The 14,557-nt window shown below is 52.9% G+C and overlaps 1 long non-coding RNA gene across 1 annotated transcript in view; it reads left to right on the forward strand.

Moving 5' to 3' along the window:
- Nucleotides 1–14,557, forward strand: part of LOC140632080 (uncharacterized) — a 265,581-nt gene that overhangs the window by 231,584 nt on the left and 19,440 nt on the right. The window contains exons 12-13 of the long non-coding RNA XR_012029600.1: nt 3,124–3,241; nt 3,570–3,683. This is a non-coding gene — a long non-coding RNA (uncharacterized lncRNA). The remainder of the gene's footprint in view (nt 1–3,123; nt 3,242–3,569; nt 3,684–14,557) is intronic.

Here is a 14,557-nt window from a genome sequence, read left to right on the forward strand (position 1 = left end):
AGAGGGAGCCTGCCAGCCTGGCAGCGAGGCTCTGGCCCCAGCGTAGGGCCCGGCACGGGGCGGTAGCAGCTGGGCTGGGCGTTTGGCTGTCTCTGCTGAGCCCGGGCCCCAGTGCCTGACCTGAGCCCAGCTGCTCGAGCCCTCTTGTTTTTTTGCCTCCAGCTTCCAGGCCCCTTCATGCTCTGAGATCTACAGCCCGGGGAGCGGGTGGCAAAGCCTGCCCTCCTTGCTCATCTCTGCCAGGGAGGGAGGCAACCCCTCATCTTCCACCAGTGGGGCCCATCCAGAAACCCATTCCATTTGGCTTGGGGCTGAGACATGTGGTTTCTGTGACAGTGGATCTCCTTCCTAATTAGGGACTTACTGAGGCGTGTGTTGAAATCAGCGGCATTTCCTGAGCTCAACAAATAAGAGCACCACGCATTAGGCAGAGCTTTTCAGGGTTTGAGGTACCTCCCCGATGCTGTTTCTCTCATGCCCTTTCTGTAACATTCCTGCCCTTCAGGAGTCGGCGCAGCAGAAAACGGGGCCCGGGGAGGGTGAGTGACTTGTCCAGGCAAGGTCAGCCTCTAAGTGTCAACGTCAGGACCTGAATCGAGTTCGCGGGTGCCGTGCCCCAGCTGGTCCCCCCAACACTGTGGTCCTGTTCCGGCTGACCGGCCGGGGGCCAAACTGCGGGTGGGCCATGGAGCCAGGCTGGACAGTGTTTCCAGCAGGGTGCAAGGCCAGGATGTAAGGGCAGGAGTCCTTTTGGCCTGTTTTGCAGAGCCTGTAGTTGTACATTTAGGGATGCAGGGGGAGTCAGCCCATGTAATTTTTAAAGACCTTTTAGATTTTTCCCCTTGAAGGCGTACTCATTCTTTGTGCTTTACTGCACTCACATGGGGTCAGAGCCTAGATGCTTGCTGGGCGGCTGGGGAAAGCTAGAGCCCTGGGACCTAAAAGCAGGTCAGGAATAATTGACATGTAATGAGATGGGGGGGCATCATTCTCCCACATTCCTCTTGAGGCAAAAGCTAAGATCCCCATGAGTCCTCATGGAGGCAGAAGGACCCAGCAGGAGGTGCAGAGCAGAGTTTTATGCAGAGGGCAGGGAACGACAGGGTGCAGGTAGAGGGGCCCACGCCCGTGATGAGAGCCACCCCACCCCAGGATGCCCTCATCAAGTCACCCACTTATGACATGTGGGTTGTGTGTGACCTGCGGGCACTAGGTTGGTTTGCAGGTGTTTGTATGAGGTCCCTGGGAGTGGGAACAAGTCAAGGGCAGGGATCCGGGGGCTCAAAGCCTTTGGGGTTGGGGCTCCAGACAAGTGTGCCTAGATATTCAGGGGCCGGAGGCCTTCGCTGACATCTGGGTTATGGATGGACATGTAAAAACCGTGGCCCAGGAGGCAGAGCTGAAGGTGGTAGGGAATGTATCAGGCAGTGAATCAGGACCTAAGAGACCCCACCGGGCAGAAAGGAAACGAGGTTTATTGGCACAGATTTCTGGTCAGGATGGTTGACGAGGCTGACACACAAGATGTCTTTCCAGATGCTTGACGAAGGAGGAAGGGAAGGAGAGGAAGGAGGAGAGAGGCGGGTCGCAGAGACAACCCGGCACCCGAGCAGACATGTGCTTTAGGGGCTGGATGGGGACTGCAGTTGAGAAGGTCTCGGGCCCTGGAACTGGGCTCCCTGGGGAGACTGGGTAGCCAGGAAGGAATTAGGTCATTTATGTTTGGAGCCAGAATCCCTCTGTCTGTGGGAGGTGGGATGACTGGCCCCATTATGCGCCCCTCTCTGAATCCACAGGCCAGCCACCGCCTCGCCGGGGGAAGGGCGTTTTTCCATGCCCCTTAGCTTTGGGCTCAGCTGTGCAGCTTGTTTTGGCCAATGTACCAGATGCCTGAATAAAGATCCAGAAAGACGGTGACAGCCTGCAGTGAGGCTAAATCTAATAGGATGAAGTTTAATTGGGACCAGCGACTTCTGGCCAACATGGCTGACAAAGCTGATGCACGATGGAAAATGACAGCATGCCAGCCTGTGCCTAGGTCTCTGTTTCCGCCAACTTCTAGAGTCTCTGCCCGTGTCTTGAAAGATACATGCCCCGGCTATCCCGCTGGTCTGAGGAGGAGAAGAGAACAGGGGGCAGAGCTGGTCACTCGAGGTGACCACAAATAGGGTCTGCAACCACCCCAGCTTTTCCAGGACTGTGCGGTTTGCTGGGACTTGGGACTTGCAGGGCTCAGACCAGCAAAGTCCTGGGAAAACGAGGACAAGCTGCTTACCTGGTCCACGCACTTGCAAACAGAAGCATGGCTAACCTGGCGCTACAGTCTGAAGAGAGCCACCATGTCACTACAGCTTAGGTTAGCAACACGGGGACACACGGAACTGACCCAGCTGACCCACACGTGTCGTCTACAGGAGCGCTTCTTATCGCATTCTCTCTGACTTTGTGGTTGTTCGTTACACGGCAATTTATGGCAGTAGCTCACAGATACATTGCCGTGAGCTCAGAGTCACTGTGAGAAGTGAGTTGCTCACACCAACAGGCCCTGGAGCCCCAAGTTGGTAGCCCACCTTGAGAAAAAAAAAAATCCACTTTTTAAATAGATGTGTTAAACCACTGGCTCTCTACCCTGATTGCATATTAGAATCGCCGAGGGAGCATAACGCTCAAAACCACACGCCCACGACACTCCAGAGAGTCTGTTGAATTCTTCTGGGATGGGGTCTTGACATCAGAGTTTTGGGTTTTTTTTTTTTTTACAAAGCCCACCAGATGATCCTAATGTGCAGGCCGATTTAAAAACGGCTGGATTGGGATCCCTGGGTGGCGCAGCGGTTTGGTGCCTGCCTTTGGCCCAGGGCGCGATCCTGGAGACCTGGGATTGAATCCAACGTCGGGCTCCCGGTGCATGGAGCCTGCTTCTCCCTCTGCCTATGTCTCTGCCTCTCTCTCTCTCTCTCTCTCTCTCTCTCTATCATAAATAAATAAAAATTAAAAAAAAATAAATAAAAACGGCTGGATTAACCTTAGACCAGACAAAGCAGAAAGAACAATGATGTTTAAGTTGGCTAAACATTAAGTTTCCACACCTGGATTGGCCTATGTCCACTTCCTCCCACCTAGGATGAGGAAATGCAGCTTGGAAGCAGTTTTCCATGATGAGACTCAGGCATCTGAGTGGACGCAGGATTCTTTCTGTTATCAGGGTCCTGCAGCTGTAAAGAGCCTCAGAAGGAGAGAGGTGAGGGTCTGGTCCTGCACACTTGAATTTTGGGTCTTCCACTCTAAGAGGTTTATGGACAGTGGGAGGTGTGTGTAAGCCGGAGCTTCCCAAACTTAAGCTGCCCAGGAAGCGCCTGGGGGATCCTGTTAAAATGTAGGTTCCAACTTAGTAGGTCTGGAGGGGGACTGATGCTGGCATTTCTACAAGTCCCAGGTGATGCCTGTGCTCCCGGAGAGCACTCTGAGCTGCCACAGGGTCAGAGGAGTGGGGATAGGACACCAAGTTCCATGATAGCCTTGGGCAGTTCGTGCCAGAGAGAAGATTCACAAGAGCCTTCTCGTTCTAGGAGGGCTGCCGTCGGATGGAGGTTCAGCATAGCCCCACAGGGCAGATCTGGAGCAGAGGGGGACATCCAACCAACTATTGAGGCAAAGTCCAAGATGGAACAACCGCATGAGAGGTAGGGTGCCACCCGTCTCAGCGACACCCCAGCCGGGGGCCGGATGACCTCGCTGGCCCAGTGATGGTCATCCATCCACAGGCGTCAGGGCCCCTTCTGGCCTCAGACTCTTAGATGCAGGGGTTCCCTCCTGGCGGCCCTGAGCTCAAGGCCTGGGTGGAGGCCGGTGGGAGGTGAAGGCAGCATAGCTGCCATGGATCCTCGTGGGTGCACGGAAAGCCCATGGCCTGCTGCGGACCCCGGCAGGCACAGCCACCAGGTAGCCCCTCTGGATTCTCCCTCTGTCTGGAGGAGCCTGTGGCCCCTGAGAATGGACATCCCTGAAGGGCGGAGGCCGGCTTCCTGGCCAGACTACCTAGCAGTGGGGAGCAGACCTCAGGTTCCAAAAAGCTCAAATTCCGTGAAGTGTGTGCTCAGCATCTAAACTGGCAGCAAGACTCTGCCTCACGGCCGTCACTGCCTTGCTGGACCACGGGGCAAGCGCCATCCTTTCTCCGGCCCTCAGCTTCCTGCTCCGTACAGTGCAATTCATGCGGGCGGTTCCTCCTACTCTGATCTGCTACAACCTTCTGGAAAATTCTGCCTGCTGTAGCTTCCAGAGCCCATCAGAATAATGAAAGCCTGGCTGATGCAGAGGAAGTGCAACATTAGAGTGACCTTTCACTGCATCTCCCTGGACAGGCTTTTAGGCCGCAGAACCGGGGGGAGCAAGCAGGGGAGCTGCAGCCGCCGCCAGTCTGTGCCGGGCACCTCTGCTGCCCTGGGCTTGGAGTCCAACCGAGTGCTTCAGGCGCCCAGGGGCCAGGTCCATCTGGAGCTCCAGACAGCCTTCTCCCTCCCTGGCTTCTCCGGCTGCCACTGGGCTGCGCCAGGCCGAGGCTTGGTCCTGAGCAGTGTGGGTTGGCAAGAAGGAGGGGAGTCTGGGGTGGGGGCAGCTGAGGGCCGCAGCTCACTGTCAGGAGGGGGGAGAAGAAAGAGGCAGGGCATGCAAAAATCCACACCCCACGTCCACGATGCAGAACAAAGACCACGGGTCCAGTGCTGATTTGGTGGCCCTGAAGCCTGTGTATTTGTCAAGACACACTGAGTTACGCTGAGCTAGCCCATCTCAGTGGCTTATGGGTTTATTTCTGGCTCATATGTCAGGCCCTCCGGGGGCTGGTAAAGGGCTGTGCTCCACAGATTCCCTTAGAGACCCAGGCTGGTGAAGGCCCATCATCTAGTGAGCCAGAGACCCTCGGGACAGGTAGCTTCAGGGCTCACCAACAAAGGGGAGAGACAGTGCCAAGAGCATGCCTGTTCCTACATGTCCTACACTAAAGGCAACAAGGGTCACTTCTGCTCACTACCAACTGGCCAGTAGTCACTGGCTACAAGGGGCAGGGGCGTCCTCCTTGTCCCTGAAAGGGAGAGGTGAGTACCACTGAGCGACACCCACAGCGGTGCCAAGTATGGAGGCTTCCTATTGCCAGGTGGGGCGCAGGATGCTGTACACGAACAATTTCACTTACTTCTCAGGTAGGGACTCTTATCATTATCCCCATTTTCCAGATGGGTAAACCGAGGCACAGAGAAGGGATTTCCTGATGTCGTACACCCCGAATATGCCAGGGATGAGATTTGAACTCCATTCTGGTCAAACCCAAGTTCTCAAACGTCCAAACCCAAGTTCTCAAAGTCCCAGTCCGATAGGGGAGGCATGGGGTTCCTGACAGATCGTAACAGTTCCCAGTGGGCAGCAGAGACACCTCCCTCAGGTGGGGTGCAAGGTGGGACCGCACCCCCTACCCCAGAGATACGGAATGTAGAGAAGCCTGACTGCTTAGGGGCAGGGCTGTCTCAGGGTATAAAGTCAGACTGCGAAGTCCCGGCTCGTTCCTGCCAGGCTGTCAGGTTTGATTGAGGTCAAGGCCACCTGGCACAGAGCTGTGGGTGGGCTTCCTGCCCTGGTCACGGCTGGCCCAGGGATGGGGGTCTGGGGGGAGCTCTGACTGGCACGGGCTGGCAACTGAGGCAGGAAGCTGATAGTTCCGCACGGCGGGAAGCCTCTAGATGGAGGTTTGGAGAGTCCTGGGTCCAGCGGGGGAGGCTTCCGTAGTCCCCTTCCCTGGCACAGCACGCTCTGGGGCCTGCGGCCACCAGCAGGACTCCTGACGCTTTCTGGACCCCGGGTTCCACGTCTTCTGGAATTCCACAGCTGAGCCCGATGAAAAAGCAAGGTGAGGCCAGTTTCTGCATTAGGGAGCATTTCTATCAGAATAAAAGGAGCTGGAAAAAAGCGAATACCAGGCAGAGATGGGGAAAACTGTGCCTTTTAAGGCTGAAGCTATGAAAAGTCCACTTAGGAACAGGGTGGCTGGCCGCGCCTCGCGCTCCTGCCAGGATTCCTCCCGGCTTCCCTGTGCTCTTGGCCGGCAGCGCTGGCCTTTGACTTCGCCCGGCGCTCGGTGCAGCTTTAGGGGGCTCCTGGCCACTTTACGCGCGGAGCTTGGTGAGCGCCCGTCTATCTGCACGGATCTCACAGTGTGTCGGGGGTCACTTCCAGAGACTGGTCCTATTTCATGGTTTGCGTGGACTTTGCCATATTGGAAACTGCTGCCTGTGGAGGAACCATTAAAAACAAATGTTCTGTGTTTGCAGTTTCTCTCACCTGCCAAGAGGTTTCCTTGATGGCGCTGGTCCAGGAAACCATGGCAGATGAAGATTAGATTAGAATAAATTGATTTAGAAGTGACACCAGGCTCCTTGGGAGAGGCTTAAATATTTCATACATGTGTATGACACCGACTTCAGCTGGGCGCCCCGGGAAGTGGGCAGGAGATGGAAATCTTACACCTACATTCAATGCCACCTGGCGTGTGGCCGACGGAGGCCATGGGACTTGGGCTGGTCCCAAGCTGCACGACCCTTCAGCCTCAGCTTCCGTAGCTGTAAAATGGGAACAAAGTGTGCTTATGTCTAACCTCCTAGAGTTTTTTTTGTGTGTGTGTGGAGGGGGGGTCCTCAAATCAGCCTGGATCGGAGGCCCTTCCCGGATTCCCAGGGGTTGTGGGTGGTGTCTGGGGGCGGAGGGCAGAGTGGGGTCCAAGTGGGTACTGAAGCTGCCTGGGCTCCGTAAACCAGATTCTCGGAGGCCCAGATTCTTATCGCCTTAAAGGGAAATCGTCTTCACGAACCAATTTCCTAGAGTGTGTGAGGTCCGTTTTCGACGTTTTGCCCCATCAGGGAGAAGAATTTTATTTTTTAAAAAGATTTTATTTATTTATTCGTGAGAGACCCAGAGAGAGGGGCAGAGACACAGGCAGAGGGAGAAGCAGGCTCCATTCAGGGAGCCCAATGCGGGACTTGATCCCAGGACCCCGGGGTCACACCCTGAACCAAGGGCTCCATGCTGAGCCACCCAGGGATCCCCGTGGGAGAAGAATTTTTTTTTTTTGGAGAATTTTAATATAATATTTGAATGTCTGGCAAATGAAGTAATCCGAAGGGACAGAGAGTAACCCTTGGGACAATGGGTGGAGCCGCAGGGCTCTCTGGGCTTCTGGCAGTGACCCGGACCCAGCCGATGATTGGCCTGGGCAGCTCCACCACTGTCGTCTTCTTCCTCAGCCCTTCCTTTCCGCCTCCCAGGAGGCCGGTGGGATCGTGCCCCCCTCCCCCCCCCCCCGGTTGCACACAGGTCGGGGAGAGCCCCATGTGGAGGGCGGCGGGCTCGCAGGATGGCACCGTGTGCATTGTCCACAGACACGACCGCGGGCGCGGGGACCTGCCACCCTGGGCGAGTGCCAGGGGCCGGGCGGATGCTGGAGGTGAGCCAGGCTTTCATTTTCCCATTTTCCCCACACATCTTGATGTGGATGCTGTGCCAGGAGGGCCGACTGGGGCACTAAAGAGGCAGCAGGGCAAAGGTGGGGCTTTCACCTTAGGGACGGGGAAGAAGGACGAGAAAAACAGGGGACCAAACGAAGGTTATCGCAGGCTTCGGAAGAGCTCTCCGTTCTCGGGGGTACACAGGGCGTGGAGGTGGATGGGAGTAAGCGGGGCTGCTTTCCTGTGGCCGTGGAAGGAACGCTTGGAGGATGTAGACGGAACAGAGGAGGGACAGAAGAAGATGCAGGGAAGCTAGCTGGGAGGCTGCTGTCCCTGGAGGGTGACTGTGGAGATGGGGCAGGTGGACAGATGGGGAACGGGGGCCAGAATCATAACTGATGAGATTGTTGATGGCTGGGTGGACAGCCGGCCCAGGGAAGGGTGAGTGGGAGGCGAAGTCGGAAGGAGTTCTCACTGAGTAGGAGTATACGTATTTCCTTAGTCTACGCCTTTCCCCCTGGTGCCTTGCAACTTCTCAAAAAAGAACACGGTACCACCCGTACAATCAAATGTTTTATTTTAAGAATCGGAACCAAAGGAGGAAAAAAAAAAAAGCACACAAATAGCCCCACCCTGGGGACCCACAGAGCTATCACAGTTGAGCCTCAAATTTGACTTTCTTAGCAAGTAGAGAAAGAGGGAAAATAATATATAATAAGGATAATATTTGCGATTTTTTTTTTAGAGTTAAAAACCCAAACATGCCATTTTCTCAAAGGAAAAGCAAAGATTCTCCTAGCCCTGGAGTTGACATAATTTTTCCCCGGGGGTACTTTTTACATAGGCCCCTGCTTGCAGCTCAGGGTGGCGTCTGAAACGTGCCTGTGGCACCTGCAACAAGAAACTGTACCTGACTTTCCTAAGAGACGTGGGCGGAAAACCAAGGGCATCCCAGGAAAATGCAGCGGAATGGGGAAAGCATTATGGGAGCCTCCTAATGGTTCATGGAAGATGGAATGTTAAACTGTGCTTGGAAACCAGAGGGGAGAAACATAACAAAATAAAGAAGAGCTAAAAAAGCACCAGGACGGGGGAATGGAAATTGCAGTCCTCGTGTGAGTTGAAAAGTCATGTGCTTTTCTCCTCACATTTGCTTTTAGCGTTCTATATGCAAAGTTTGTTTTTTCTGATTACAAAATTAATGTATACACATCAGAGACAAAATGGAAATATACTTAAAAGAATGGATAAAATAAAAATCTCTCCTCAGAAATAACCACTATTAATATTTAATGTGCTTCTTGTCCGTCTAATGTTTCTGCGCACGTGCACACACGCGCACACGCACACACACAAGACATTTGTGTGATAAATTTATGTCACATTTCCCTTCTTCTTGGATGCACATTTTTCATCTTTAATGTTTCTGAAACTGGTATGCTTCTTAGAGTTGCTTTAATATTTTCCTTATCTTGAAATATTATTCAGTCAGCGGTGCATCTTAAAATCACTGCCATTATAAGAGGAAATAATGCATATAGGATGGTATTAGGATTCATTGTGCATGTACAAATTGGTCTCCTGCTTCTTTTATTTAACACTACCTCGTGAGTATTGCCACATGCCTTGAACTATGCCCTGAACATATGGATTTTACTGGCTACATAATATTCCATACGAAGGATGTCCCCCAAAGGGACTCTCCATCCGTTCCTTAAAGAAGAACACAATTTCTCAGCCACCCACCCGTGAGAGAAGCTACTCACATAACTTGCAGTGAGACTGTGTAGCAGGTGAACTCTCAAACAGGGTGTATCTAGGAGTCCTGGTGGCCTTTGGTGGGGCAGTGGACAACGCCGGAGGTCCAAGTCCTTGTCACTGCTACCGGAGTGTGCCGTGTAATCCCGCCGGGCATCAGTTCCCTTCTCTGTAAGAGAAGACGTTCTTGCCACTTAAAGGAGACTGATGGCTAACCCTTGGCTTCCCAACCAGGTCACGGGGAGGAGGTGACTTCAGTGGGCCAATGTTGATACCCCCAAGTCCCAAGGAACCCCCTGAAGGGCCTGTCACCACCTTGGCACTTGCATCTCACCTTCTCCTGCAGGACCCGGATAGCTGTGACCCAGCATCACCCTTGTCCCTGTGTGTGGTTTGGCCCCTTAGACCGGGGAGAGTTTCTCAGTCAAAATACCCACCCCTGGATAATCCGAGCCCGAGGAGTGGGGACAGAATGGCCAGTGCCTGCTGGGACTCCCGGGTCATGCCCGGGTAGAGCTATGGGCCGATCGCCAGGCCCCCGTGGGATTTCCATCGGAGGAGCAGAGGTGGGAAGGGATTAGGAGGTCAGAGATGTTGCATTACTCAACTCTCTGCTTTTTATAAAGTCAGCAGTCCTCAAATCTTTGTTGAATGATGACTGAAAATGTTGAGCGCGGCTGCCAAGAAAAGTAACGTGGGAAGGCAAGGACTTCACAGGCTCCTGCGGAAGAATGTGCTCTGTGCAGGTCTGTGGGTCTCCCGTGTCGCAGGGTCCCTGAAGCCAGTGCTGGAGACAGCGGGGAGGAAGAAACGGTTTCACCCCAGAGTTCTTGTCACCTGGTCCCTGGGGTTCTTGGGGAAGTCAGTTCACCCCCTGCGACTCAGTCATCTATTCATTCAACGAAGGCACAAACCCGGCTGCAGAATTTATTGGCATTTACAGTTCCAGGCTCTTGAAGTCACCAGGGAGCCAGAGTTGAAGGTCCCTGGCTTGTGGGGTCAGGGAAAGAGGGGACGTAAGGACCAAGCTTCTTTACTGGGAACAGGACTGTGGGCTCAGGTTCTCGCAGGCAGAGTCCCCACGGGGGCAGGCTCGCCCGCCAACAGGTGCGGTATGGACCGTCCTGCTGAGCCACTCTTCGAGAGGGTAACCTCCTGTGACAATCGCCCCAGTGAAAGGTAATGAGACGTTTTGAAGGCAAGTGATGGGGAGAGAGAGCAGTCTGGGGGGTGGGTGTGAGATGGCCATTGCACCATCTGCCACCCCCGGGGTGTGGTCCTCAGCACATCCCTGCCCCCTTGGGATGCAGGCTTTCTCGTCTCCAGGGACCAGGGGCTGAGCTGACTCTCAAGGGGACTATGTTCAAGGGTCTAGAACAAGTTCCCTTGGTCTCAGGCTGTTGCACCACTGGGTGGATCCTTTCACACCCCCTACTGCGTGTAAGCGCTCTAGAAAGACTCCCCTGCCCCTACCCGGAGAAGAACACAACGAGCGGCAGCAGCAGTGGTCACACTGACCAGTTGGCTCTACTGGTGGCGTCGTTTCTTTGCAAGGCGCATTGCCATCCCCAGTCTCACGAAACTTTACAGACAGCCTTGGGGGACGGGGTGTATTATGTCCACTTCACAGGTGAGGGATTTCAGGATTTGGAAAGCTTGGGTGACGTGTCTAAGGTTGTGCAGGTAGTAAATGGCCAAGCGAGGACTTTGAACATCGATTCTGACACCTGTTGTCGCATCCGGCAGCCAAGGTGAGGTCAGCTCACGTGCGCTTGTGGAGGTCAGAGGTTGCTGTGAGCAAGGCCCTTGGAGGAGGCTGGCTGGGGACAGAGGGAGTGAGGGTTCTGGAAGCCTCGGGGGAGCCCAGGAGAGCCCGTGCTGCCGTGCCAGGTGGAGCGGAGGAAATTTCTCCCCAAGAAGTGCCGTCCCCTTCTCCTCCCAGTCGCCCCGGTGGACCTTCTGCAAGACACTAGGCAACACCTTTCACAGCCCCTGGGTGGACGAGCCCGAGGAGCGTATCCACACCCGAGTTAATTAAGGCAGACTCATAGCAGGCCAAGCAACCCCGATTGCTGCTTAATGGGGCAGCCACAGTGTGGAAGGAGGTGTCTAGCAGCCCGTCCCCAGGCTCCATCCTCAGCGGGGTCCTGGCAGTGTAGACGATGACGACACAGGACACAAGGTGACTGGCGTCATTCGCAGGTGACACTAGGCTGGGAGAAGCCGGGGGGCTGTTCTGAACGACAGGGCTAGAATCCAAATGAGAGGCTGATGAGCTGCCTCAGCCAAGACTAAATGCTGAGCTGTGCTCGGGGATCCCCAAAACGTGGCCATGGGTAGGAAGGAGGCCACGGGTATGTGAGTTTGCAGCATCGTCGGTGGAGGGAGAAAGGGAGATGTTCAAGTTTCAGTTTGCAGTTCACCATGAGTGAGTGACTTGTGAGACTCTCAGAAAAAGCTGGTGTGGATTAGCAGCATGGATTCTATTCATAGAGGTAGATGTGCCCTCAGAGGGAGGTGATGGTGTCCGTTCATTCTGCATATTCATGGAAGTGGGATTACTGAGTTAAAGATTATGAATATGTGTATAATTCTCCGTATGTGTTACCAGATTGATTTCCAGCTGGTGTGGACCCATTCACGTGCCCACCGGCAATATGCAGAGTGCCCCTCCCGCTGCACTCACACCAGCATTAAGTGGTATTCTTTTAAAACACGAGTGAAGATGTGTCATATTGCAATTTGCATTTGTTTATTAACAGTAAGGATACGCGTCGTTCTGAGTGTAGTGACCACATGTGGTTCTTTTACTAGCCATTCATGTCATTTTCTGCTTTTTTTTCGGGGTTTTCACCCCTTTCTTAAGTGATTCGCACAAGCCCCTTGTTTTGCAGGTATGAACCCTTCCCAGTCACACGTGTGGTAAACATCTTATTTAATATTTTTAAAAAAGATGTATTTATTTATTTATCTGAGGGAGAGAGAGGAGGAGCAGAGAGAGAGAGGGAGCGAGAGCATCCCAAGCAGACTCTGCACTGAGGGCAAGAGCCAAAGCAGGGCTCGATCCCCCGACCCTGAGATCATGAGTTGAGCCAAAACCAAGAGTTGGTCGCTTAACCGACTGAGCCACCCAGGCGGCTCATACAGTAAATATTTTAAAAGAAAATATTTTCTGCAGCGTCTCTTTCTCCCTCTCCGGATGCAGGCTCCTGAATGCCTCGGTCTCAACTTGCATGAAATGTCCCGTGAAATGCCTGGAGAGTGTTCCAGGCCATATGCTCGCAGCTCTGGTGCTCGCTCACATGTCAGAACCGATGTGGCTCATTCTCCCCTGCCTTTGCCACCATATGCGCGTGCCCCTAATCTGACGGGCAGATCGGCAGCTGGGGGGAGGATGTGCCTGTGCTGGCGGAGGCCTGCCTGGCAAATCTGGAAGTCCTGGGGTGATGGGGGAGGACGGACGGCATGGAGACTCCCTTTCTAAAAATGCATCTTTTCATTCTGAAAGAAAGTCAGGAATTTGGTCTGGTTTTTCTGTGTTTATTTTTCTTTCTTTTTTTTTTCTTTATGTGTGTGTGTGTGTGTGTGTGTGTGTGTGTGTGTTTGCCATAGGGGCATCTAAATGCACCTCTAAATCAAGCTGAGATTCTATTTCTTTCTCACCTGGCAGTGTGGAGCAAGATGCAAGTGTCCTGGTGCTGCAGCTAGGGTGCCGTGCGGGGACAGAGCTCTGGTTCCAGTGCCAGCCTGTCACTTCCTTCCTGTGTCACAGTAGCAGGGCCCTCACACCTGCCCTCCTTCCTTTTCTGCATCAGGCTACTGTCCTTTGATGGCAGTGAGGTGGGCTCTGGTCACTGCCCTTCCTGGGGAGGTTTGATGACTTTGTCGACGCCTGTGCTCCTCAGAGGCCTTAAAGGACAGGCTCCATGTCTCACCTGCAGGTGAGCCAGCTTCTGGAGCAGATTTCCCTGAGCCACTTGCCAGGGAAATGGTAACGCTGGCCATCTCTGCACTTCCAGAGTCTGTGCTGACCGGGCAGGAGTGGCCTCTCCCCAGCTGCCCACACACTCCTGCCCAGCTGTTTAGATAGGGGGGTCGGCAAATCTGGCTACCACGAGTGTTCGCAAATCACACCGTATTGGCACGCATGCGTGTTCGTGTGTGCGCTGCCCAGGGCTGCTTCCACACTAGTTCGGCAGAGCCTGGGAGCTGCTGCAGAGACCTCGTGGCCCACAGAGCCCGAAGCCTTTATTCTCTCTCTGGCCCTTCACAGAAGAGCTTGCTGACCCGTCCTGTAGGCTGATGCTTACAAAGTCTGGTGCAGAGCAGAGTGTCCACTAGCTCATGGCAAAGCAGGAAAAACAAGGAGCAGAAGGCAAGCGCTCCAAAAGGCTAAATTTATCCAATAGTGAGACTGTCCTTTAAACCAAGATTGTGGCCTTTTTTTTAATGTTAAAATGTCTTGACTTTAACAAAATAATGGCAAAGGTAGACTTGTTATTTTTTGAATGTCCTTACTTGACCAAATAGAAAGTTGGCCACTGTATGTGAGTTCCCAAAATAGTTAGAAAATTTTGTCCATCCGTGAAATTCTCAAATGAGGGCCCAATAACTCTTCTACCTTGGGTGACCCTCTGGAAGCCTTCCACACCAACCTTTTTTTTTCACCACTCATAACCATATTTTTTGGCCAGCAACATCTTTCTTCATTCATTCATCCATTCATTTACTTATTAAGACATGTATTAAAGACTTTGTGTTAGAGCATGTCAGACTTACTGATCTCAGGACCTATTTTCATTCCCTAAAATGACTGAGGCCAAAGAGCTTTTGCTTATGTAGGCGACATCTATTAATATGAAAAATTAATACTATGCAATGTTAATAATACTTAATAATGCATTTAACAACAGCAATAAACGTCTACTGTGTTAACACAAATATTTTTATTAGAAGTAACTATTTTTCAAAACATAAAACAATTAGTGAGAAGAACGGTGTTGACTCCCTCACAAATCTCTTTGATATCTACCTTAATAGGAGACAGTTGGACTCTTATATGTTTCTGCATTCGTCTATTGTGATATTATTTTTATTTTATTTTTAAAGATTAATTTATTTTAAAGAAAGAGAGCAAGAGAGCACAGGTGGGAGTGGCAGCAGAGGCAGAGGGAGAGAATCCTGAAGCAGAACCCTGCTGAGTGTGGAGCCTGACTGGGGGCTCAATCTCACAACCCATGAGATCATGACCTGAGCCGAAAACAAGAATCAGATGTTTAACCGACTAAGCCACCCAGTTGCCCTTC

This window comes from Canis lupus, chromosome 4 (assembly GCF_048164855.1).
Source record: "Canis lupus baileyi chromosome 4, mCanLup2.hap1, whole genome shotgun sequence".
In the NCBI taxonomy this organism is placed as follows: Eukaryota; Metazoa; Chordata; class Mammalia; order Carnivora; family Canidae; genus Canis; species Canis lupus.